The 24766-nt window shown below is 37.0% G+C and overlaps 1 long non-coding RNA gene across 1 annotated transcript; it reads right to left on the reverse strand.

Moving 5' to 3' along the window:
• Positions 1-15543: 15543 nt before the first annotated feature.
• Positions 15544-24508, reverse strand: LOC144355097 (uncharacterized). The gene is made up of 3 exons (XR_013421131.1): positions 24391-24508; positions 17315-17381; positions 15544-16012 (listed from the first exon to the last, which is right to left on the reverse strand). It is a non-coding gene; the product is annotated as an uncharacterized LOC144355097 (long non-coding RNA).
• Between the last annotated feature and the right edge of the window lie 258 nt (positions 24509-24766).

Consider the following 24766-nt stretch of genomic DNA (forward strand, 5'->3'; position numbering starts at 1 on the left):
ATTAACAAATTGACACTATTTTTACCATTGTCTATGAAAACTGCTGTTATGGAATGTCTATTTCTACTAATCAACATCTACCTACTATGGGTAGGTATATGTTTTGATATAAAAAAAGAATAATGGATTTATTTTTTTCTTTCTTTGATTGACGCATTATGCGACGGCAAATCTCATAATACGCATGCGCAACAGTGTGTCTATAACATGGCTGATTTAATTTGGTAGTCAAAATGGAATCTTCCAAATTGAAGTTGAGTCAGAATCGTTGAAATGTATGTGACTATACAGATGACTTGAGACACAAGCAAAAATGTAACGGTTCCTGACTATCTTTGTTTTCATCCATAGTTTTTTGTTCATATAATGTGAATTCCATTTTACAAAATTACAAATTTCATAACTATTTTACTAAAATGATTTTTCAAGATAACTACTAGTATCAATGTACGATTTGCTTTCGCGTCAATTTTGCGAAGGTAAATTACCACAACTAGTTCCGTCACAGCAAATCAACACGTGTTAGTGTATATGACTATGGCATATTCATTACCTGGGATTAACTCCTGCGCACGATTCAGCAACGAACAGTTTAAACCGCCTCACACAAATGATTTATCGCTGTTGCCATGGCTACGTTAATGTGGCCGAAAAAGCTCAGCCGTGGTTACTATGTTCAATTGAATTTGCAAAATACATGTTGCTATTTCTGTTCTTGTTGTTACTACTCTTCATCATCAACGGCAGCAGACACAATTATTGACAGTGGCAACGCCTCACTTCATTGACTGCATCGTTTCCCGGGGCTACCCCAGAGGCGATGGTTTGACCGGTTTAACTCATTGTGTGGTAGCGCATCGCAACGATTGCAAACTACTGTTGACAGTTGTGTCTCGTGAATAGAACGCTAGTTTGTTGACGGTTGTTGTTCGCGATGGGCGCAACCCCCTTCAAAGTTAATGCTCCATTTTATAGCACGCTCATTACCACAGGTCGACAACGTATAAAGACAAGGTTATGCGTATCCTATAAAGGGAGTCAAAGAAGCGCCTTGTCATACCCTTCAAGTGTAATGATCGTTATAGTTAGCACACTGGGGTTGTATGACACTCAATCAGCTCACCTGAATTAGCTATAGGGGTGAAAAGGTGTCTTCAAATCCCGCATATTAAAGTACTGAGTCGAACTACTTTTCACGACAACGTAGGTAAATCTACGTGTTTGTCATAATAACGATCACCAGCTGTCCCACGTGCACCCTTTTTTTTTTTAGCTATTTTAAGGGAACAAGCTCGTTAAATCGATAACGTAATTGTATTTAACTTAACGTGCACACACGTACCATTTAGTTGATTACATTGCGTGTCCCGAGTGACCTGTTGTATCGTCACGTGACCGTTCGCTAATTTGTATAACGATAAATAAGTACAATTGTTGGTTCATTCGTGCAAAACGCAATTCCAAGACATATCAATTCGATCACAACAACATTAAACATATAAATTAGTACGAATGAAATCATAATATCTATAGAACTACAATATTTTAAATTAAATTAAATGTATTGTAAAAAGTACATACCGACATTGGTAACGTTTGTGTGCTCAAACGCTAAAAAAAAGTTTCACAACATTACGAAACGGAAAAATCCCATTTTTTTTTCAGGAAATTAATAGAGCTCAATGCCTACATGTATATTCCACGACTCCCTGACTTGATCAGGCTACTTTCGTCGCATCCCACAGAACATCTGTTCTTAGTTGAACATAGCTGATTTACACCGTCCTACCCTGTTTAAAAAATAAGGGTGGTACTGATTTGAGTTCACAATTTCAGTATCTGAGGTTGAAGTTTGTGGCGTTGTTGGCGGATAGCCTCTGCATGGAAACTGCGGTTCCTCGTAAACTAAGTCTGTCGATTTATTACAAACACATTTGTAGCCCTACTCACACACGTAAACAACTACAGTACGGTGGTATCGCAAAACAAGACGTCTTTATTTCGGTAGGTAGAATTGAGTCGCATATAAAAACGGCGTGTCTTTGTAAGGAGAGATAATAAACAGTGGAAAAAATAGACTTTTATCGGTGCGAGGCTATTGTTTGATTGATCGGGGCTGGACATTGAGATACAAGCCTGTTGAAGACAAGGGCGTGTTATTGTCCGCTCTTAGAAGGTATTTCTATCGTGTGTTCTTGATAATGATATCTTCATAATGAGAGGGAAATCAACACGACTACATATAGTAACTGTTTCTATGGGCCCTAAGAGCTCACACATGTCACGTGAATTTTGAAAGTTAAGATTGTTTTCTTCTTCGGAAAGTCAGCGAATTTCAAGTTCATTGCAAGGCGTTTCAGAAGAAGAATTGAAATAAACACTCAAGACACAGAAGGAAGACATTCTGAAATAAATAGATGAATGAAACAAACTTGAACGATTGAATAAATATGTCAAAAAACTGAAAATAGTTTAATAAGGAAATTGTTAACAATATATCAACAACAAGAAATTAGTATTATCTTAATAAACAGAAGTTCATAAAATTCTACGAATATGGACGAAAATAGAAATTTGTTAATATTATTGTTTGATACTCCACACAGTAGACTAAATTGAATCGTGATTTTGCAGGTCGTTCAGCCGCTACAGTGTTCGTTAGTTGAAAAATCAAAACCACTAATACGCATGTGCAATGATTGTTATAATTGTACGTACCAAAAAAACACTACACATGCGTAATTCATTGTTTCATGGAGCTGATACCCTGATATGTGCTACTACAGTTTTTGATAAATCATAATTAATTTATCAGTTACTATATCAAACAACAATATTAAAAATTGCTTGTCGTCCATATTGTACCTTTAAAACTGGTACATACATTAGTTACACAGAACCATTGGAGCAACAGTCTCTGTTTATTTTAAAATACTTGAAATGACGTAAAAAAAAATGAGTAGTACCATTTATGGACGTATTTCTTTTAACATGCATCAGTTGTTTAGGATAGTACTATTCTGCAAAAGTACTGTCACTGAAAATGTTCATAGTGCTACACTAGTACCTACCGTAGCCGCCAATAGCCTATTTACCCTTTTTAAGTACGTCACCAAATTCGCCATTTTTGTTTATCCTCGTTCGTATCTAGTAGTGTTATTTTCAATACTGTAACTTGCCAGGTGATATGTACATCTTTGCCTTGATGTACATCGCGTTGTTCTGGCAAATGCATGGAAGCTTTGTGCAAATTTTAGCTTGTACGAGTCGGTTAGGTAAACGCCTACTCATAAAATGCAAATACCCAGAGTTTATTAATTCTGCAATAAATTATATCCCTGGGCAATATAAGGATATTGACTTTTAATAAGTTGGGGGGGGGGGGTGACCCACCTATACTAAGTTTTGAGAAAATAATGGTTTAAGTTGTATTTTAGTGGATATTGGCCATGTTGTTAGTACTATAATGCTTTTACCATAGCTTCCCATGTTGTTAGTATATCAAATTGTAGGTGACATATGGTATGAATGATTTGGTACTTTTTGTTGTCCTGAATTATTTAAAAAAAATTGGGGTTTTAAAACTTTCTCAAAAATGAGGCTTAGATTAAGTTTCTACCGTGACCTTAACAAGCTTTGAACGAGCATATGCTGACGTAATCAAATAGAAACCTGAAAATGGTCAAACACATAATACAAAAGACAAAAATATTGTGACTATTTGTTGTTGCCATAGTGTGCCATGTTGCTTTTAAAGGGCGGTGTTCGTCGCGCAGCGCGTGTTCGAATTTCATGTAAATAAACAATGTATTTTACACGCTATGAGTCCCATATCGAACTGGACGCGGCGTGACGACCACCACCCTTTAACTGAAATAACTCGATGTATTTTTCCTCTATTTCACGCATAATTGAATATTATTTCGTCCCTGGCAGACTCGCTGAATGAACATCCGAGTGTTTACGATTCCAAAGAGGCAACACTGTATCTTTGCCTTCGTTATTTTAGAGCGCAAAGGAAACATTTTCGATTTTACTGATCATACAGGATAATTCCAAATAGCAAATATTGGCAATCCTCTTTAAAACAAAGGTGCTTTTTAATAACATAGTTTAGTGGTCAAATGAATAGATAAACGGTGCTCGGTTATATCAGTTTTTTTATTTTAAGTCGAAATATTTACATTGAGAAAGACTTTTGAGTTTTGAATGACTGCCAAGATTTTGAGACGACCTTTGACCAGGTTTTTTACACTCAGGTTACGTCGTGTTTCACACAAACGACCCGTGTCTGAATATAACATTGTTCCCGTGTAAACGAGTGATAATGTCGATTTACTTGTTAAAATTAGAACGTCCAATAAAACGACCCTATTGACGAGTAGCCTCGGTCGCCGTGACCATATTTGTATATTGTAATGTGGTATATGTCCACCAACAGCTGAACATTTGTTCTCTTGTACGGTTTTGAGTTCAGCTGATTACCAGTTGGTCGTTACCGCGTACACTAATATCGAATTTCACAAAACTGAGCTTCACAAAGTCAACTATTTCATTATATATATACATATAACGATTTCCACATACACGCCAGATTCGCGGATCTTTGCAGGTTAATTTATTGTCGTGGTCGATCGAGAGAGTTGTCGATTCATTTTCAAGCTCTTAGGAATGATCGTAGTGGTTTCCACTGCTTCTACAGAGCTCAGCGGTCGCACTACGCCCGTTAGCTCGTTCTTCGATTGGACTAACACCTTTGCCGTCTTGTGGCCAGAGAAAGTCGTTTCGCTGTCTTTCCTCACAGTCGAAGAGGCAGCAATATTTCGTGCCGAATGGTCATCACTGGTCTCATTCAATGCTCCAAGTACCGGGTTTGAATTTTGCTTTCTCTGAATAGGCGATAGTTTGTCCTTTTCCCGAAGTGCATTCGAGCTTGTATTTGATCCCCTACGTTCGGTCGTTTTGCCCAATGTAGACAGCGACATCCGTTTACTAGTTTGCCTGTCGCTCTTCATCCGGCTATTTTTATCAGCATCTTCCGCCAACGCCATCATTTTACGTCGTTCAAACATGGCTTTCGGAGAAAGTTTCATTTTTTTCTTGTTTTTCTTTTTCCATTGGCGATACATAAAACTTGGTTTGACAAGTGGTGGCAATACTGGCTGTGGCGGGCGGCGCAAAGAATTCCATTCCATCTTCATACGTTCTCTCAATTCTGGCTCCATCATTGCTTTGACTGAAATTCTTCCCTTTTTCTCTTCCCGTCTTTCCTTCCATTCTCTGTATTCCCTTAACTCGGCTTTCAAATTGAAATTTCTTGTCGAATCTTCCGAGTTATAGCTACCGTTGCTTGACTGAAAATCCTCCTCCCGACTATCGCGGTCTTCAGACTTTTTTTTATGATACCAGTTCACAAGATTTAGCCTTTCTGTTAGTCGACGGTGATCGTAGGTCATTTGCAAGATCACCTGAGTGTGCTCGCGTTCGATTTTCGCCATTTTCCGACCGAGAATGGTCTCCTCCTTCATATTTTGCACCATTGCTTTCGTCCAGTAATCCACGACGTTGCCGCGTTGTTGGACAGCGCTTTTTGGTTCCCTGGAGCCTGAACCGCCGTCGTCCATCACGTCAACCATGTTTACTTAGCGACTCACCCGACAATGCACTTGTGCAAGCTATGTTGACGTTTACTCCGAATTGTACAAATTGACAGTCCAGGCGGGTCACGTGCTATCCCGATATTCCATTTTCCGGTCAAATGTGAAATGTATTTTTCAGTCCTATACAGTCCCGAGTCAATGTGCTCCACAAACTATGAATGACGTGAATCAGTTATGAAGTCATGGTTGTTTACCTTACGTATAGCGCCTCACTGTTATGTGTACTCGTTACGCACACTCAACAATGGGAGGTTCGATCACTCACCCAACTAACACGTGAGCAAAAAAAAAAAATGTACCACAGCAGCATGGAAAGGGTATGCTTCGTGTTGCTGTGTCCTGTTGTATTCGGCGTGAAGTCAAATCTTCCAGGCTAGAAACGGATATCAAGAGCCCCTTGTTTGTCCCGGTGACGATTGTCCCAATTGGAACGGCTGAACAGCTTAGAAGTGGCTGTGCCGGCCACGTCTGCGTATATCTGACTTCAGAAGTGACACCCTCTTCTTTTATATGGTTTATCAAATGACAATACATCTGATTTAAATCGTGTCCTTAACCAAAACGAATGAACCGCGCAAGTAATCACACTGCGCTTTCCGCATGGCGGCGCAATCGTACCAAAAAAAAAAAAAAAAACGCCAGGAGAAATAATTATCGAATGTCCAATGAAATCGCGGAGTAAAGTCGAGTTCCGCTTACGGGACAACACTGGTTTTATTTCTCTTCACAGCTACTTATTTTCGATCTCAAGTCGGCGGTAATTCACATATCGTGGCAACCGAACTTTATGTAAATCGGTCTTAATACAGTAAATCCCATTTATGTCTAATCGTCTGGTTGTGTGACGTCACTCCCAATAAATCGGCAATAAACTGACCTGTTTGCGAATTAGACATAAACTACTCGTAAGCCGCCCGTTTTAGAAATATACATTGTGAAGCAAATACTTGGCGGATTTGTTGAACTGTTTACCGCTATCAGTTAAACCCACGAATCAATTGAAGGCGATTCCAATCGGCCTCTATGCCTACACGACCACTGTTCGCTTGAGAAAATATTTTGTTCGCTTCAATATAAAGCCTGTATTGAAATATGAATGGAATTTTGAAATAACAGACTTCCAAAGCCGAATGACTGCATCAACTTTGAAATTGTTTAATCAATTCATACGTATCTCACAACCAAAGTGGTAGACGTGCAGACTCTGACGAATTAGGGTCTTATTCAAGTATCGGGGCTCAGTACGATATGAACAGGCATTCACATTCAGTTAAAAAGAAGAAAGACAAGCTTCTTTGACCAGACTGTTTTTCTTCTTGAAGGAAAAGATCAAATCCGTGTGGTGAATTGTGTCACGAACTCCTTTTATGCCTGTCCGGTTTAAACTTTTATATGATCTGATGGCCTATCACATAGCTATTGTTGTTTGGCTATTTTATATTGGTCATGAGCCGTACTGATTTAGCTGGCTCAGCAGCCATCGCGTTAAGTGGGTTCATAAAAGGACGCTGTTTTTGCAGCTTTTTAGTTTTATTTGTAGTTCAGGTAAAGAACACAATAGAAACAACTGTTACTTTGTTATCCAGGAAACTCATACTGTGAATTAAAATGTCCAGTGCTGGATATGTTAGAAAAGAATTTGCAAGACAGGTTTTATAAGGATGTTATTTGTATACACCATACGTCGTTGCCAACTAGAAAGTTTGGACTTTTCATAAAAGCACGTACTGGAAGCGCCGGTAACGGCAGTGAATACAGTTGTCATTGACTAATGTCGCCGCCTATGGTACAATAAGTCTTGTCTTCGCTACACTTGTATACAATATTAGGCAGATTATTTCAATGCGGACACATGCCTGGCATGCACGGAATTCACGGGTGCTGACCAATTCTCGACAACGAGAATATACCTCATTCTGTTGATTAATTTAGAGAGAACAACTTATTGTTTTACCTATCACTAAGAGTGTAAGAAAACCCAATAGCTTATTTATGACTGTTGCGAATCAATTTCAGGGAGGTCGAGATAGAGGAGTAATCTGCGCATCGCCGAACAAACAAAACAGTCAACAACAATAACGGCGCACCTCTTGTGGGTACAATCACCTGCCTAAATCACAAGTCACGATGAAGGTCTTTGCGTGTGCTGACATTGACCGTATTTGTTTTTAATAGCCCATATATCACGTAATTTAACTATTTATACCGTTGGCACCATTATCGAAATTTAGGAGAACGCGGCGAACAATAGTTGATTTGCATCACAAAGATCCCCGTTTTACTGCGATTCCTCACCTCTCAATACACAATTCCCTTGAGCCCCCGGCTCTTAACTATATTTTATCGCTGACACTGATAGATTGTTTTTTACGGCAGGGTCAAACGCCAAATAAAGCGAAATCCATTGCTATCTCCAAATTATTTTCTCATCATGGCCGGTGTTTGTTATTGAGTGAATTCAGTGACAACTAAGCGAAATTCAGTTGCGGTAAAGATGCGTGGATGTGTCGGGATGTAAGGAACTTGTCTGGTATGCCACACTTACACAGCGGAGATTCTGGCTATTCGACCCAAAGAACACAGACCAGACGTTCTTCGCACATAGTTCCGCTTTATTGCTAACCGACCCCTTGTCGGGTAGCCCACTGAATTACATCTCTATGAAAAAGTATCATGCGTGGCGGGGTAACAAGTGATCGACGAATGACTGCAAGTTACTGATATGATTACGTGATTTCCAGGTCTCAGGACATAATATAGACGATATAATTACCATAAAACTATATGCTTATAATGCGGCATAGTACGCGTCTCGGGGGCTGTTGACAATAGGGGAGCTCGTAATAGTATTCGGAGTAACTAGTGCGTCTACGTGCCTATAAACAACAAGATATAACACAAGAATACATCGAGGGTAGGACGCGTTTACAGAACCTTTGATGTGTTAATGTGATTACATGGTTCCAGCGTGGATACCAAGCGTTTTGTCGTTGCTATGATGTCCATTACAATTAAAGACAACGTCCGCGATAGTAAACTCTATAATTGCATTGCATAAACACGTTTGACCGCTTTTACCCGCGGACGAGTTTACACAACTTATTAAATAAAGCGATCAAATTGCCAAGATATCTTTCAGGTCATGAGCGGTCAGCTAATTTTATTGTTCATTTAACTGTAGATTAAATCAGGTTATTTCAACACGTGCTTTGTTATGGCCACGCCTCGTGACGTCATATTCGAACACTGAAAATATTGACTTGTGTGTCTTGATTTATTATATGCTATGGAATATGTTATAAGATCTGATATGTTATATAATATGATTATACAAATATAGTCACATCATTTTATTATATGGTATGCTATGAAATAATGTGATATAATAAGATCTGATATGTTATATAATATGACTATACAGATATAGTCACATCATTTTATTATGTGGTATGCTATGAAATGATGTGATATGATAAGATCTGATACGTTATATAATATGATTATACAGATGTGGTCACATCATTTTATTATGTGGTATGCTACGAAATGGTGTGATATGATAAGATCTGATACGTTATATAATATGATTATACAGATGTGGTCACATCATTTTATTATGTGGTATGCTATGAAATGATGTGATATGATAAGATCTGATACGTTATATAATATGATTATACAGATGTGGTCACATCATTTTATTATGTGGTATGTTATGAAATGATATGATATGATAAGATCTGATACGTTATATAATATTATTATACAGATATGGTCACATCATTTTATTATGTAGTATGCTATGAAATGATGTGATATAATAAGATCTGATACGTTATATAATATGATTATACAGATGTGGTCACATAATTTTATTATGTGGTATGTAATGAAATGATATGATATGATATGATATGATACGTTATATAATATTATTATACAGATATGGTCACATCATTTCATTATGTAGTATGCTATGAAATGATATGATATGATAAGATCTGATATGTTATATAATATTATTATACAAATATGGTCACATCATTTTATTATGTGGTATGTTATGAAATGATATGATATGATAAGATCTGATACGTTATATAATATTATTATACAGATATGGTCACATCATTATATTATGTGGTAAGCTATGAAATGATGTGATATGATATGATCTGATACGTTATATAATATGATTATACAGATAAGGTCACAATATTTTATTATGTGGTATGCTATGAAATGATGTGATATGATAAGATCTGATACGATATATAATATGATTATACAGATATGGTCACATCATTATATTATGTGGTAAGCTATGAAATGATGTGATATGATATGATACGTTATTTAATATGATTATACAGATGTGGTCACATGATTTATTATGTTGTATGCTATGAAATGATGTGATATCATAAGATCTGATACGTTATATAATATGATTATACAGATATGGTCACATCATTTCATTATGTGGTATGCTATGCAATGATGTGATATGATATAATCTGATACGTTATATAATATGATTATACAGATGTGGTCACATCATTTTATTATGTGGTATGTTATGAAATGATGTGATATGATAAGATCTGATACGTTATATAATATGATTATACAGATATGGTCACATCATTTAATTATTTGGTATGATATGAAATGATGTGATATGATAAGATCGGATACGTTATATAAAATAATTTTACAGATATGGTCACATTTTATTTCGTGGAATGCTGAATTATTGTTGATAAAACAACAATGGAATCATTCTTTTTCATCTTGCATTTAATCCTAGCTATTATAAGCATAAATCGACTTTCAGCTTAAGATTATAGCCACGATGATAAACAGCAAGATATATAATATAATATGATATGATATGATATGATATAATATGATATGATATGATGTGATAGGATGATAATTTAGAAGAGTAATAGTCTACTCGAGTGAGTTGTGTTTTGATTGAACCAACACATAAAACAAGTCGTGTTTCTTGTCAGCGCGCGCGTCAGTTCAAAAGGACCGCTTGCGACTATTTCTCTCTTTATTTGTGAAATTCTGTAGAAATAAAAGACAAAAATCGTTGAACATCTCAGGATTTTTTTTTCAGCATTACACATTTGTCTGTTTTAATAGGCCATCACCGTGACCCCAAACTTGAATAGGTCACACATCCTGGTATTTTAACTGTGAATGAAAATAACTTAACAGCAATTCAAGTATAATATTGTATGTTACTGGTGTTACAGAGAAAACATTAATGATATGTGAGTGGATCATATTAGACATACCATTATCTCTATTATCGGTCCTGATTTTCTGTTCTTCGGATGTTTCTATATTCTTATTTCAGCAATAAACAGGTGCCAAATGACGTTACAGAAGTTTGATTTATTTTAATGTTTTTGTTGTGACCTATTATGTACTTAAGTATAATAATTGGGCCTGGAATACCTTGCACATTGCAAATGGTGCGACGGTGGGACTGTATACAGGCCCCAAGATCCGTAACCATTCTCCCATATTAAGAATGACTAGAACTCGGGATATTTAATAAAAAACAACTTTATATGGTTGAAGTAGAGAAAAGGTTGAGGTGCGTTATTTTTACTTTTCATTTTCAATGCGCACTCGTTATTTGGATCGGATGTTACTAAATGCGGAACTCTCACTTGAATCATAGAACAGGGGAGAGCCACTGGTGGCGCTGTACAGTTTCGAAATCATGTAGAATCTTAGCAAAATAGACCGGCTGCACGCCGAGGCCGAAAATATGTGTTTGCGGTTTCATAATCAATGCTTATATTTTAGATTTCAATCTGCAGTCGCGAACTTCGATGTTTTTGTATGTTGAAGTAATCGCCATTCTACTGACGTTTATATACATATTACACATATATTTCTCCCAACTGGTGTCTCCGTTCTCAACACCAGACCACAATCCATCCCATCCTTAAAAACTATTAAACAAACCATGTCTACTTGTGAACTTTCCTTTTTTGTCATCAATTTCAAGCTCTTGTCCCTCTAACTCTGGATTTGTGCTTGCAAGATTATGTAATTGCTATGCATACGCTATTTGAAACAGCAATTAGTGGTTGTAATGTAAAGCGGAGTTCACAGCGCCCCCTATCACTAAAATGTGAAAACAAACTTGGGAAATTGGACAAAGTTGGCTATATGAGGGCGCTCATTTCTAAACTATCAGGTTTCCAACCTTCCATAATAATATATCTGTTCGATATGATACTCATAGCGACGTATACAACACGTGTAAAATACATGGTTATTTTACATGAAATTCGAACCTGGGCTGCGCGATAAACACGAGCTACCGTGCTGTATTCTGAACGCATGCTTGTCGCTCGCAAAACTAAAACGATAGTTCCTAGCACATAAAATGTTGTTCGTTCGGTGAAACAATAAAAAAAAATCAGTGTGCTGTTATGATATTGCTTTAGCATGTTAAATAACAATCGGTGCGTATGCGTACTCAGTGTTTGACGCAACCGGAAACGCATGTGGTTGCTGTAATGACTGATATGAGCAATTACTCGATTGGAATTTCTTTTCGCTGAAGATGTGATTCAGTGAAAACTTAAATCTAGCGTATATATCTATTTTCCTGTATTCTACATTCAAATCACCAAAAATCAGTGAAAATGAATTTCATATAAAAGGCCCAAAAAATCTTTTCAGCGAAAATTAATTCCAACTAACATAACATATTTTACAATATCCAATGAAATTCGACGCCGTTTTACGCAGTGAGAAGAGTTGGGCTATTTAACGTGCACCGAACTCTAGAAAAAAGGAAAATATGTTAATGTGCGTAGAGGCTGATCATAGATTACGTGAACACATTTATCAGTTTTAGTATATACAATAACTGAAGTATAGATCTCTGGTAGCATAAAATAACATTCTTTGTGTATATTTTAGTACCGTATTTTTGGAGAATTTCCAAAATATTATTATTACAAAATTCCTATTTTGCAAGAACAATTCTATTGACCACAATGTTAAATTGAAGAGCTACATTTTCGTCATTGTTTTTAAAACCACGATTTTTGACCAAACATAAGTAGTTTGCAGAACAAAAAATATGATTTCATAATGCGCCGGGATCTGCAAATGTGAACAAACCTGATATTCACGTTATCACAACATTGACGATTTTATATTTTCTTCAAAACAAAAGTTTCGATTTAAATTACACCGTTTATGTGAATCGCGACCTCTAGGAATGAAGTGAATCTGTGACGTTAGAAGGCCGTTTTTTACGCTACAAAAGCACTACGTCACTAGAGGACGCGCGATTTCATGATGCTGTAAATGCGAACAAACCTGATATTCGCGTTATCATAACTTTGACGATTTCATATTTTCTGCAAAACAAAAAAATCGATTTAAATCACATCGTTTCTGTGAATTGCGACCTTTATGAATAAAGTGACAATTTTATATATTCTGTAAGTTATTGGCGTCTTGAATAACATGAACAATCTTACATTGTGTTACGGTTGTCACATGACTCACCAATATTAAGAGTCGACTCCAAATTCGATATTGCTCGGTACGTGTGACGTGTGACACTATTATAGAGTGTGACTAATGACACATATCATAAAAAATGTATCATTTCCGCCTCATGTGCAAATAGCTTGCTGGATAATTGGAGCGTAGCCTATGCCCCATCGTTACGAGATTCGAGTATCATATAACCTCAAAGGAATTGGGTACTTTTCTGAAAAAATTTTCGGGGATGTGCCACCAGACCTATATACCATTTCAATACAGCACAAGTGTGAAAATAAATATTCCTTTCAAACTATTTTTCAAACGCTGTATATCTCATCTCCGACTATGACTTTTTCGCAGAATTAATTTTCGAGCTTTATATTTAAAATTTCGTGCTGGCGTTATCAGACAGAAACACACAATTAACCTGTAACAGAACGTGAATTCTGACTATATAGCCCACGACATTGAACCATGCAATATGACCGAGTTTTGAAGTCTAGTTAACAATTTGCCTCGAAATATGTTATAATGGTACAAATCGGGTGGTAAAGATAGATTTGTGCATGTATTGTGTGCTGTGAATACGGAATTGGCGTGTGGCGCAGTTCGTAAAACTAACCCAATTCACAACTAAGTGCAGCCAACCTGTATGCAATATTTCACGCAAGACTGGGGGCATTTACTAGTAATAAACTCGAAACAAATAGAGCAGTACTCGAAACATGAAGACCCGAGCGACCTGAAGACAAAGTAATAACGTAGATAAGAATGCGTTTAAATTTTTGTTCACATTGAGTTCAACTGTTAATTGATGAAGAAGAGAGGATACGACCACAATTCAAATCTGGAAAGATTTAAACAGGCATATGCCATTTTTGTCGAGGTATAGTAAAGAGGCAATGTCTAATCATTATACCGATTACTTCTATGTTGGTGCCAAAAAATTCTAAACAATGCCTCAACCTAAGATAATATGCCAGTATATGTTGTGTATGCGAAAACCATTCTGGAATTTTAGAAAAGACTTTATGGGTTGAAATCACTCGAGATATAGGTTTAATGGCCGCCTGACCCAATTTATCAGGAGAAATCAGTGTCCTCTTGGGACAAAAACACTGAAGCGGCGTAAGGGGGGGGGGTGTTTACCCACGTGGACTATCATGTTTAGCATGCACCCGAGTACTATTTTGGTGATTAATATTATCGATAATTACATTATGAAGGGCAAATAATTGATAGTTTTCAACACTTACAGACATAGGAATGGATTTGGTCAAGGAATAAAAGTTGTCGCTTTCGTATATCATGTAAACAGACTCGTTTTATCCATATTGAACCGACGCCTCCCCGTGACGGCCACTGCCCCGTTTATTATAGGACAAAATGTCGTACACCAGAAAATACGAGGACCTAATTCGTTATATTCGCCATATTGTGGAATCAACATTCTACATTTAATTGGATGAATGAATGCACGAATACAAATAAATACAAATACATAGACAACACCAGATTAAGCTGATTAATCACATCTCAAGTATTGATATATTTTGCCTTTGCCCTATATATATGTATATGTATATTTTTTTTTAGGAATGACAGACTTTTTGGAGACGTGTTTCCTTTTATTCCTATATACGTACATTGGGGATTATCGTAATCACGGAATTTAGATATTCGGAGTATATAGTCACGGCCTCGTGAAATAATTGGAATTAGATTGATGCTTGGTTCTACGTAGATCACTCCATGTTGGCCACTCTCCCATGGGTATAATTTGTCATACCATGGTATTTTGACAGTTGATTGCCCAGTACAATATTTTGAAAAGTGCTTAACTCCATTTTCTTTCAGAGATAACGATCTAAATTATTCTGTTTATTTTGTTTGTTACTGTGAGAAACTTAGATACGAATATAATTTTTATACGGAATGGGACATGTGTTGAGTTACCGGTTGCATCGAAAACACACCTTTAGCACGAAGTCCAAATCACGGGCGGTCCTTTGGTGATAGCAATGTATCAGTGGATCATATAATATATTTGCGAGTACTAGCGAATTCTATATTGAACAATCGGTGCTTATCACCCTCCACCGACAGTACATTAGTTTGAGTTCGGGTATGATATTAATTTACATGGATGTGTTTATCTTTTGTATCAAAATATGCTGAGAATCAATAAAATGTCCATACGCAAATCAAAACATTCCCAGAAACAAAACATACGAAGCTCCGTCCAGTTTTTTTTGGGGGGGGGGATGCAGAAAAAGACAAATATATTCAAATTGTTAATAATTCTTGGTTCCCCCGAAGCAATGAATTTGACTGAACCACTTAATTTCACAAGATGAATGTGTTTTATACTTTTCTCAATACAACACCAATGTTTTAAAAAATATGTACATTGACAAACATTGTTAAACAAGACAAAATTTAACGAAAACACAGCACAACAAAACACAACACATCATAATTTGTTATTTGCTGAATTGTATTATAAAAAAATGACCCAATATTTAATCTTCAATAATTCCCCCGATGTTGACCATAAATAAGGCGCATGGCGTTCTCACTCGTTTTAGTTGACATCACTGCATGGGTGTACTATATGACTTGAGCTCCATGACGTCTTCCTCTCATTGATCTCTCTCACCGGGAATTATTGTAATTCTTTTGTTTCTTCGCTGTTGTTGTTTGAACTTCTCGGTGCAGAATATGAATGTGGACCTCCGATAAGCATGATCTTATTTGCCGCTTATCTACTGTCAAATATACGTACATTTGTGACCTTCGAGACCTGAGCTAGACTTTAAATATACACAGAACACAAGATTTAATATAATGAAGCCTTTGAAAAATCCGGCAGCTGAAAACAAATACAATGTGTTTGCGGTACACAAATAGCTTATATTCCAATCCCCAATGTACTCTTCTTTGAAATCCCATAATTAGAGATTAGTTCTGATTCCAATTTCTCGTGTAAATATTGGAGTCAATCAAACTCACTAACTGTATTCACCGATTCCGCATACATTAGAAGTGTATGTTGGTAACATGAGGCGTGTCTCTGTACGTGCCTCCGCCGTCACGCCGCGTTGAGTTCAATGGTGATCTTACACGGCGTATACAACGCGTTCGACAAGCGTTTCGCTGTGTTCTACGGCTGGCATAGTAATATTAATTTATGTAATTAAAACAATATATGGAATTTAAGACATGTCATGTTATACATATTATGAAATGTGTGTACTCCAGTTTATCGAAAAATAGATTATATTTTAAAATTCGTAAAATGATCTTAATTTATGCCAAAAAACACACAAAAACCACAATTTTGGTCGAAGAACAATTTGCTTACTGGGGTAAGATCGGAGTCGGGACAAGATTGTAATTTGTTAATCAATCAACACATTAATTACAATGTTTTAGCTATTACAATCCACATATTACAGTTTACGAGGTAATACGTGTATTCCTATTACCCTATATACGATACTAACGTCGTTCCGAAGAACACATATGAAGGACAACCTGAACATTTCAAAACGATTGGACAAATGGGTGATACATTTAGTCAAATCTTTTGTAAGTGCAGTGGAATAAACAGATGTTTTCTAATTTGCATACTCAATGCCCCAATGTTTGTTTACCACCCAAACAAATACAATCATTCAATATTATTTCTATTTTAAGTGTGTTCCAAGCATTATATATGGGTAGGGATGAGCAAATAAAACAACGATAATGCGTTACTTTATATGTAACCTCATTCGAAAGCCCAGAATATTTCGGTCGCCTACAAACATTTCATGCCAGAAAAATTAAACGTACACTGAATTTAGGTATATTTTATCAAATTCCAAAAATAATGAAATTTTGACACATTCTGGATTATTTTATTTATGAGAAAGGTCTGATCCTTGGCGGACATAACTGTTTATTGCATGTGCTTTGTTACACAAGAGAGAGCAGGTGTCAATACAGATTTGATTTCCTAAATGCCGGGATATATTTGAGTCCATCAATGCACTCGTCGCACAATATTGAAATGATTTTCTTCTATCGATAGTAAAAAAGAAGAAGTGAATGCTTAATTCCTATCTACTTACCTGTAATTTGCCTCTGGCGTGTCATAAATTTCTAAATATATCCTGAAATGCATTCTTCTCTATAAACCTTATTGAAGTAGAGAGATGGGATCAGATTTTGACCAATAAATTATAATTGTGTCTCCTTGTGCTTTCAATTCTAATAAAGGTATATTCAATAAAAAATGTGATGTGATCTTCAAAGATGCCGTTTTCCAGAATAAATCAGCATTAGCAGTATACGGGACTCTGATCGCCACCTCTTGCTAGACTGCGAAAAAAAGTTGGTGACGAGTTTGGTAAATGTATTCAAGGATACGATGTTCGTCGTACGTCAATGGACGAGGAATTGCACAATATTACAATGAATGTTTACCATTCAGTACATCATTCGACTTTTGCATGCATAACAGATTTCCATTGAAGTTATTGACATACTTTAATGTTACATTAACCTTCGAAAGTCACTCAGCTTTTTAGTTGAACTGAACCCTGCTTGGTATCAGTTATAACGAGTTTCAAAATATCCTTTTAATAACAATTATTTAAAATACATTTTTGTATATTTAAATTCATTTACAATAATGTTTCGTTAATTTGTTTTTACAATACTATAATAGTCATATTTAATGTAATATTATTAATATGCATTTAAATATTTTCACCAATAAGTTGATGGGCCGATCGGCACACCACTACACAATGCTTGAATTTTGAAAAATATGATTTTCCCATCTCCATGTGAACCGATCGAGTTTATTTTTGCAGTAGTACTCAACGGATATTGTGTATGTATTTTGAAATGACATGACTCATACGCTAGAGTTATATGACTATAATGTTGAATGAGCAGGATTTCTGCATATGCGCACATACAAAATACCATTTTGTGAGTTTGTGAGTCAATAAATAACACACAAACAACGTATTTCGCACTGCCGGGAAAACGTATTGTAGGTAGTATATATTCCACTTCGTAAATATCCGACTCAGATCTAATTGATGGATTCTGATAAGTGAATATTCTGTTGAAAATAAGTTTCATAAAAGCTATGCTAGCCTTAATGAGTTGGTGGTAATTGGTGTGCATTATATCTTTTATTGTGTCGGTGGCTGCTATGGTGAAAATACTTCACATATCAATTTTCTAATATGGTGACATTAAGAGAAATACCTTTTATAAAGTGATAGTGATCGCCCGTCATTAATCGTCGTTGCAGATCCTCAAGCGTCTCCTACCTCGCTAATAATGGGCGTTCAGTAATACACGTCGTCAATGGGTTGTTCCCGGAGAACTGCTCTCAAATTGGCAATTTCGTAAACGTCAATTATAAGATTACGATGCACAATGACCAGCTAACGAATTGTGTTTCTAGCTCATGTATCTTCGCCAAATTAGACGTCAACACATTCGACGCTCAATTCACACATTGCACGCTTTTATATTCTCGCATGTATTTTTTGCATTCTTTCACGTAATTCATTCTAATTGCAAATGTTTATTGAATTATGCTATGCTTAGTTTCGAAAGTTCAAGTGTTTTAAGATTCCGTCTCCTCGTTTAATTGTCCATATTATATGTTCGATACCAATATTAATGAACAGGAAGAGAAAAAAATATCTAATGATTGAATTCATATATGACTCCTTATTTAGTATTAAATGATGTATGTATAAAGTTGACAAAACAAAGATGGCGTATACTTTGTTCTTTGTTATACAGTCAATCGTTCGCCAGATCCAACTTATATTATCCCACACCTAAATAAACACACATTTTTTTCCATTTTAAAAAAGAATGTTCAAGACCTACAGGAAACGTAAAATTGTGCAAACTCTTTGGAAAATTGAAAAATACACAAGAATGTGCAAAATATTGAATCAAAATTGTCGCGGTTTATATTATGGCGTTATACGTCATCAACTCTGCCATTTTTTGCTCATACTCGTTCGTAACTAGTAATAATGTGTAAAACATTCCTCCAAATATCACACGTCACAACTTGGCAGGTAAATATTTTATCTAAAGTGCCGCGAAATAGAAGAAGATTTTTTTTACAGGCAAAATGAACAAATGTGGAGTCACTATGCGTGGCGAGCTAGCCTCGAACAAGCCGACACGTTGCTGACGTAATCATAACAATTTGTACTTGCTGGCTACGAGCTTGAGTTTCCACTGTCGAATCAAAACGTGCACGAGAAATCCACAAATAACCTGAGTGTGCGAGAGTGTTACACACGTACACAGAATTTCACACCTGCCCAATGATCCCTATTATATTTTGTATTATAGTCTCAGAACACCCGTCCCACCGATTAATACGCGTCTGACCGGTTTCTCGAATGTGCACGAGGCTAAGCTAAATTTATGACATGATTAAAATTCATCTACCACGACAGAAGAGATTTTCTAAGATAGATAAGTGCGATTTACGTTTTTTTTTGCAAATAAGTATCGCTCTAAATACCCCATTTACCTCTTAATTTCCGTGTCGTTCATAAGCTTAACTTTAACACCTGCACGAAAAGATGAAATGACCGATAAAATTCTACGACTGAAATGCGATTTCTATTTGCAGCCGTGGTCGAAAATCCGGTTAGTTTTTAGCGTTAATGGTTGTCTAATGTCATAATAGGTCGACTATAATTAGATCCTGTCTGAACAGGTTCATGTCAATACAACTCGCATTGTATCAAACTTAGTTGCGGCACTAGATACGATATGCGTGTGTAATAAAACGCTCGGCTTGTCCGATCTCATATTTATCCAAGCGTGGGCAATACAGATTATTACTGTATCTCAAATAGAAATGTGTTTTTGATGACCGTAGAGTTCGTACCAAGTCAATTGACTCAATGGCGGCAACTCATTTAATATCAATTCCTGGACATGTGTTGCCATGGGAAACAACAGATTCTAACCAAATCGGCAAATATATCCCACTGATTTCCACATACAATAATGCGTTGTTATTATCAATAATATGATTTTGTTTTCTCAACCATTATTATATTATATTATATTATATTATATTATATTATATTATATTATATTATATTATATTATGCTTTTTGGTTCACGGGTAAAATAAAATAAAAGACGATCACGTAACAGTACAAAAACACCTTGGAACCCCGTAGGCAGGCCGGTGACACCGGTTCGCACTTAAGGGGGTACCAACCCCCCTGCCAAATTCCAAGGGAAAATCAAAACATTTAAAACACAGAACAAGTAACATAAAACATATATGCGCTGCTGTAAGTGTGTGCAATGATAGCCCACCAAGAGGACAAAACTCTTGGCTCCTGTGCGTGTGCTAAGTTTGTAAATACAATGATGTTCGTTTGTATCGATGTTTAACAACAAGACAAAGCAACTTCCTGCTTTAAATAGATCGTACCTGCCATGTTTACAGTAGAATGCGAAGTGTGTTATCCTCGATTTTACATAGTGCATCCTCTACCGTCCACATAATCTCAAATTCAGGCAGTTGGTTCATGATCCGGAAACATTCATATTCTGTTTCAAGCCTCGACTTAATACTTTGAATAAAAATGTCCAGAGGCTCACTCGATCCTTTGTTTTGCCTTTTATTACGACGGCTGACATGAATTGCAACCTTAGCCATGCACGCTAAGAAACAAAATAAACCTTGTGCCTTGCTCGACATAAAGTGTTTTGAGCGATGGGGTGGTAAAATAGTGAACCACCAAATCGGAATGCGAAAATCTGGTTGAAGCAGTCGCGACGCGATGTTATTAAAATAATGGAGTAAGGCGCTATTTGATGGACAATCATAAAAAATGTGTTGAAGTGTGTCAAAAAGGACATTTATCAGAATTGTTCAAACGAGCTTTGAACAGAAACCTCCCCGTTGGAAAGGCACCATGGACAATACGCCACTGCAGATCCCCATATTTGTTAATGACTGGTGTTTCATAGCAGTCCTTGAAGTTGGGTTTAGCACTTTCAGGCAGACTAAGGATGTCCCGCCAAACAGTGTCAAGTTTTTGTGGGTGTTGTGTTATTGACTGGACACGTATCAGATATTTATAGATTGCGCCCTTTTCAAACTTATATAGTGGCAAATTTAGTTCATCAGAAAAGTGCAGTTCAAAGCTATGATGTGAAAGAGGTTGATTACACTTCCCGTTCCCTTTGAAGTAGATGTTGATAGTATCTTTCCATTTGATAGGAATAGAATCGTGAATGACCTTGATACTGAGATGGAGAATACGCTCCGAATGGATTTTAATTTTATCCGACATATCAGCGGCCTCCAACCAAGTTTTATTAGTTTCTGATACCAAATCACATACTTTGGTTATTCCCGCGTCAACAAAATGTCTGAGCGCAAAAGGCTCATTTCGTATGGGATGTATGATGAGTGGGTTGTTAAACAGTGGCTCATTAAGAATATCAGTTACGTTATTATCATTGAACTTACGCACTTTCTGTAGTCTGTGAACTTAAAACAGGGGTGGTCATGGTTATTATATAGATATCTTTGAATATAGGAAAGTCGCATAGTACTTATGCGTGTTGGAAGATGTGTAACATTTTGTCCACCTCTTTCCAAGGGGAGGTACAGTGTTGCGGCAGATACCCAATGTCGCCCTTGCCAAAAGAAGTCGAGCAGCATTTTCTGTACCTTCAGAACTACGTCCGATGGCGGCACAAGGCTATTAAAGCGATACAATAACTGCGATGAAATCAGATTATTAATGATAAGAGCGCGCGTTCTGTAAGACATGCTGTAAACAAAATGATTCCAGAAGTTGATCTTATTATTTATATTTGCAACAAGTTCAGCCCAGTTCTGATTCGTATAAGTTAGATTATTCCCAAGATAAACACCCAACAGTTTCAACCCCTCGCTGTTCCATTTGATATCGAGAGGGGAGTAGGTGATGTTGCGCCAGCTACCTACCCATAACCCTTCTGATTTTTGAAGATTGATTTTAGAGTTTGACGCAAGCTCGTAGACATGTAACCAGCGACTTAGCAAGTTGAAATCCTACTTGCGAGTTATGAAAAATTCCACGTCGTCAGCGTAAGCGGTGAGTTTAGAACGTTGGTTTTTGCTGTGAGGTATAACCAACCCTTCAATATTTTCATCATTCCTAATTTTATGAAGTAGTGGTTCAATGGCAATGACGTAGAGGGCAGTGGACATTGAACACCCTTGCCTAATGCCACGGGCCACTGTGATGGGTGTAGTAAGGGCACAGTTAACGCGGACCAGGGACTGGACATTGGTATACATGAGGCGAATGTAAGAAAGGAAACGGTCACCAAAACCAAAGGCACGAAGCGTATTAAAGAGGTATCCGTGATGTATCCTATCAAATGCCTTTTCCTGGTCAATGGCAACAATAGCCAGGGGCGAATTAGTTAAGTTGGCATAGTCAATACTGTCACGAAGTAGATTTATATTGTCGTGAATATGCCTGTTGGGTATGCTGCAAGTTTGGTCTGGATGAATAATGCTGCCTAAAACACCGCGCAAACGCAATGCAAGCGATTTAGTGAACATTTTGTAATCGCTACATATATATAGTTTATCAGATGTCGAACCAATATTTTAAGATTGGGGCAAAATTCAAAACACTTGTCTATAAATCTACGTGAGTGAAGTGTAGACACTAAAAAGGTTTTGATATTAGCGTTTGATATTGTTGATTCGCTGTTATCAGTACATGTTGAAACATTTGAAATGATAGACCCCTCATCAGCGGTTTTATTTCGTGACATAGGTGTGCTGAAAAGGTCTTGTGATTGATCAGTTAAACCACTTAAATCAATGGGGAGTTCGGATAGCGGCGAATCGCGCGGGGATTCAACTGTGAACTCAAGTGAGGGAGATGATGGAAATGGGGCCGACTCCGTAAGCTCGGGCTGTGGCTTTGGAGTGCACACTGTTACATTGGCATATACGTGGGGAAAGGGTTTGTGGGGTGGAGGGGGTGGGGGAGGCGATGGTGGTGCAATGGAAGGGGAAGGAGGGGTTCGTACCCTCTCTTCATCAATCGGACAATTTTTTTCAACAATTTCGATTGCATTTTCATCGTTACGCTTTTTAGAACTTGGTTCACATTTATTTTCGTCATTTAACTGGTCATTGTTTTGTTCTTCTCTATGAACTGGTGATCTAGAGCGCGTGCGCTTTTTGCTCATATATTTGGATGAATCTGTATTCATTTCAGTTTCAATTTCAATGTTATCTGTTGTACCATCGGTCTCATGATTGTTTATCTCAGTATCTGGTGCTTGGGTGTTAATTATATCAGTTATGTCATCGTCTTTGTCGTGCAATGTGTCAGGGGAATTTAAATTAGTTATTACATTCACCTGTGGAGAGTCTGTTTGAGTGCTATTTTGGGCACTATTGTTTTCATCATTCATCATTTGCATATTCGTTGTTTGAGAGTTTGGGCAAGTTTTACGTGTACGTCCCTTCATGTTACATGAAAAGCACGTCAATTCGTCAGACGAAACGTAAATATTATATGTCTGACCTTGAAAAGTAATAGGTAATAAACCGTTGATATTGAGATCTTTTAAATATACATAAACTTGGCGGCGAAAAGACTTTACATGTTTCAGTGCTGGTCTTTTGCACCCGAGTGGGATCGCTCGCACCGCGCTCATGACACGCCCGTATTTAGCTAAGGCATCTGTAATAAAATTGTCAGGTAAAAAAGGGGGAACATTTGATAGCACAATTTTTGTAGAGGGGTGGACAAGAGGTTCAACAGAAACATGGAGGTCTCCAATGTCAAGGCCAGCGGCAGAAACCATGTCGACCCATGTAACCTTATTTAAAAAGACAATAACCGATCGGTTCATACGGGATGCAGCCACAATATTACTGGCCCCGACTAAATCTGCAACCGACTCCACATAAGTTTCAACAGGAATGCCATCAATGTTTTCACACCGTACCGCATGGTTTCTAGTAAGGTGACCTGTTGGTGTTGACGGTGGCCTTGTGTGAGCGGCAGCCATCTTGGTTGCCGACCACCTTGCCAAGGCAAAGGCAAAAACACTCCAAAACACACAATAATAACGAAAACAACAACTATAAATTACTCACGTAAAAGGTAGACACACTATATATACAGCTGTGTAGAAACACGGGCGCACAACGAGCGTAAAAACGCAAAACAGGCAGAAAAACGGGGAGCGCTGAAAAGCACCGCGTTCACCCGATTGTATTATATTATATTATATTATCAATATTCAGCTGTTCCTTTCTCCACTATACATTGACCATGATGTTGGCGATAGCATAGGCTTACATGTATTAATATACTAAAACTAATAATACTACACTTTCTAAAAGCCTGGCGTCAATGACTTGAGCTGATCAACTCGACCAAGCAGTGTAAATTTCACGAATAAGTCAACAGTACATATTTGTTCACTATTTGACTGAAACTAGCACGCATGCGTCATGCTATGTATTGTCT

The sequence above is a fragment of the Saccoglossus kowalevskii genome, chromosome 14 (genome assembly GCF_978046115.1).
Source record: "Saccoglossus kowalevskii chromosome 14, keSacKowa6.1, whole genome shotgun sequence".
Taxonomy (NCBI): Eukaryota; Metazoa; Hemichordata; class Enteropneusta; family Harrimaniidae; genus Saccoglossus; species Saccoglossus kowalevskii.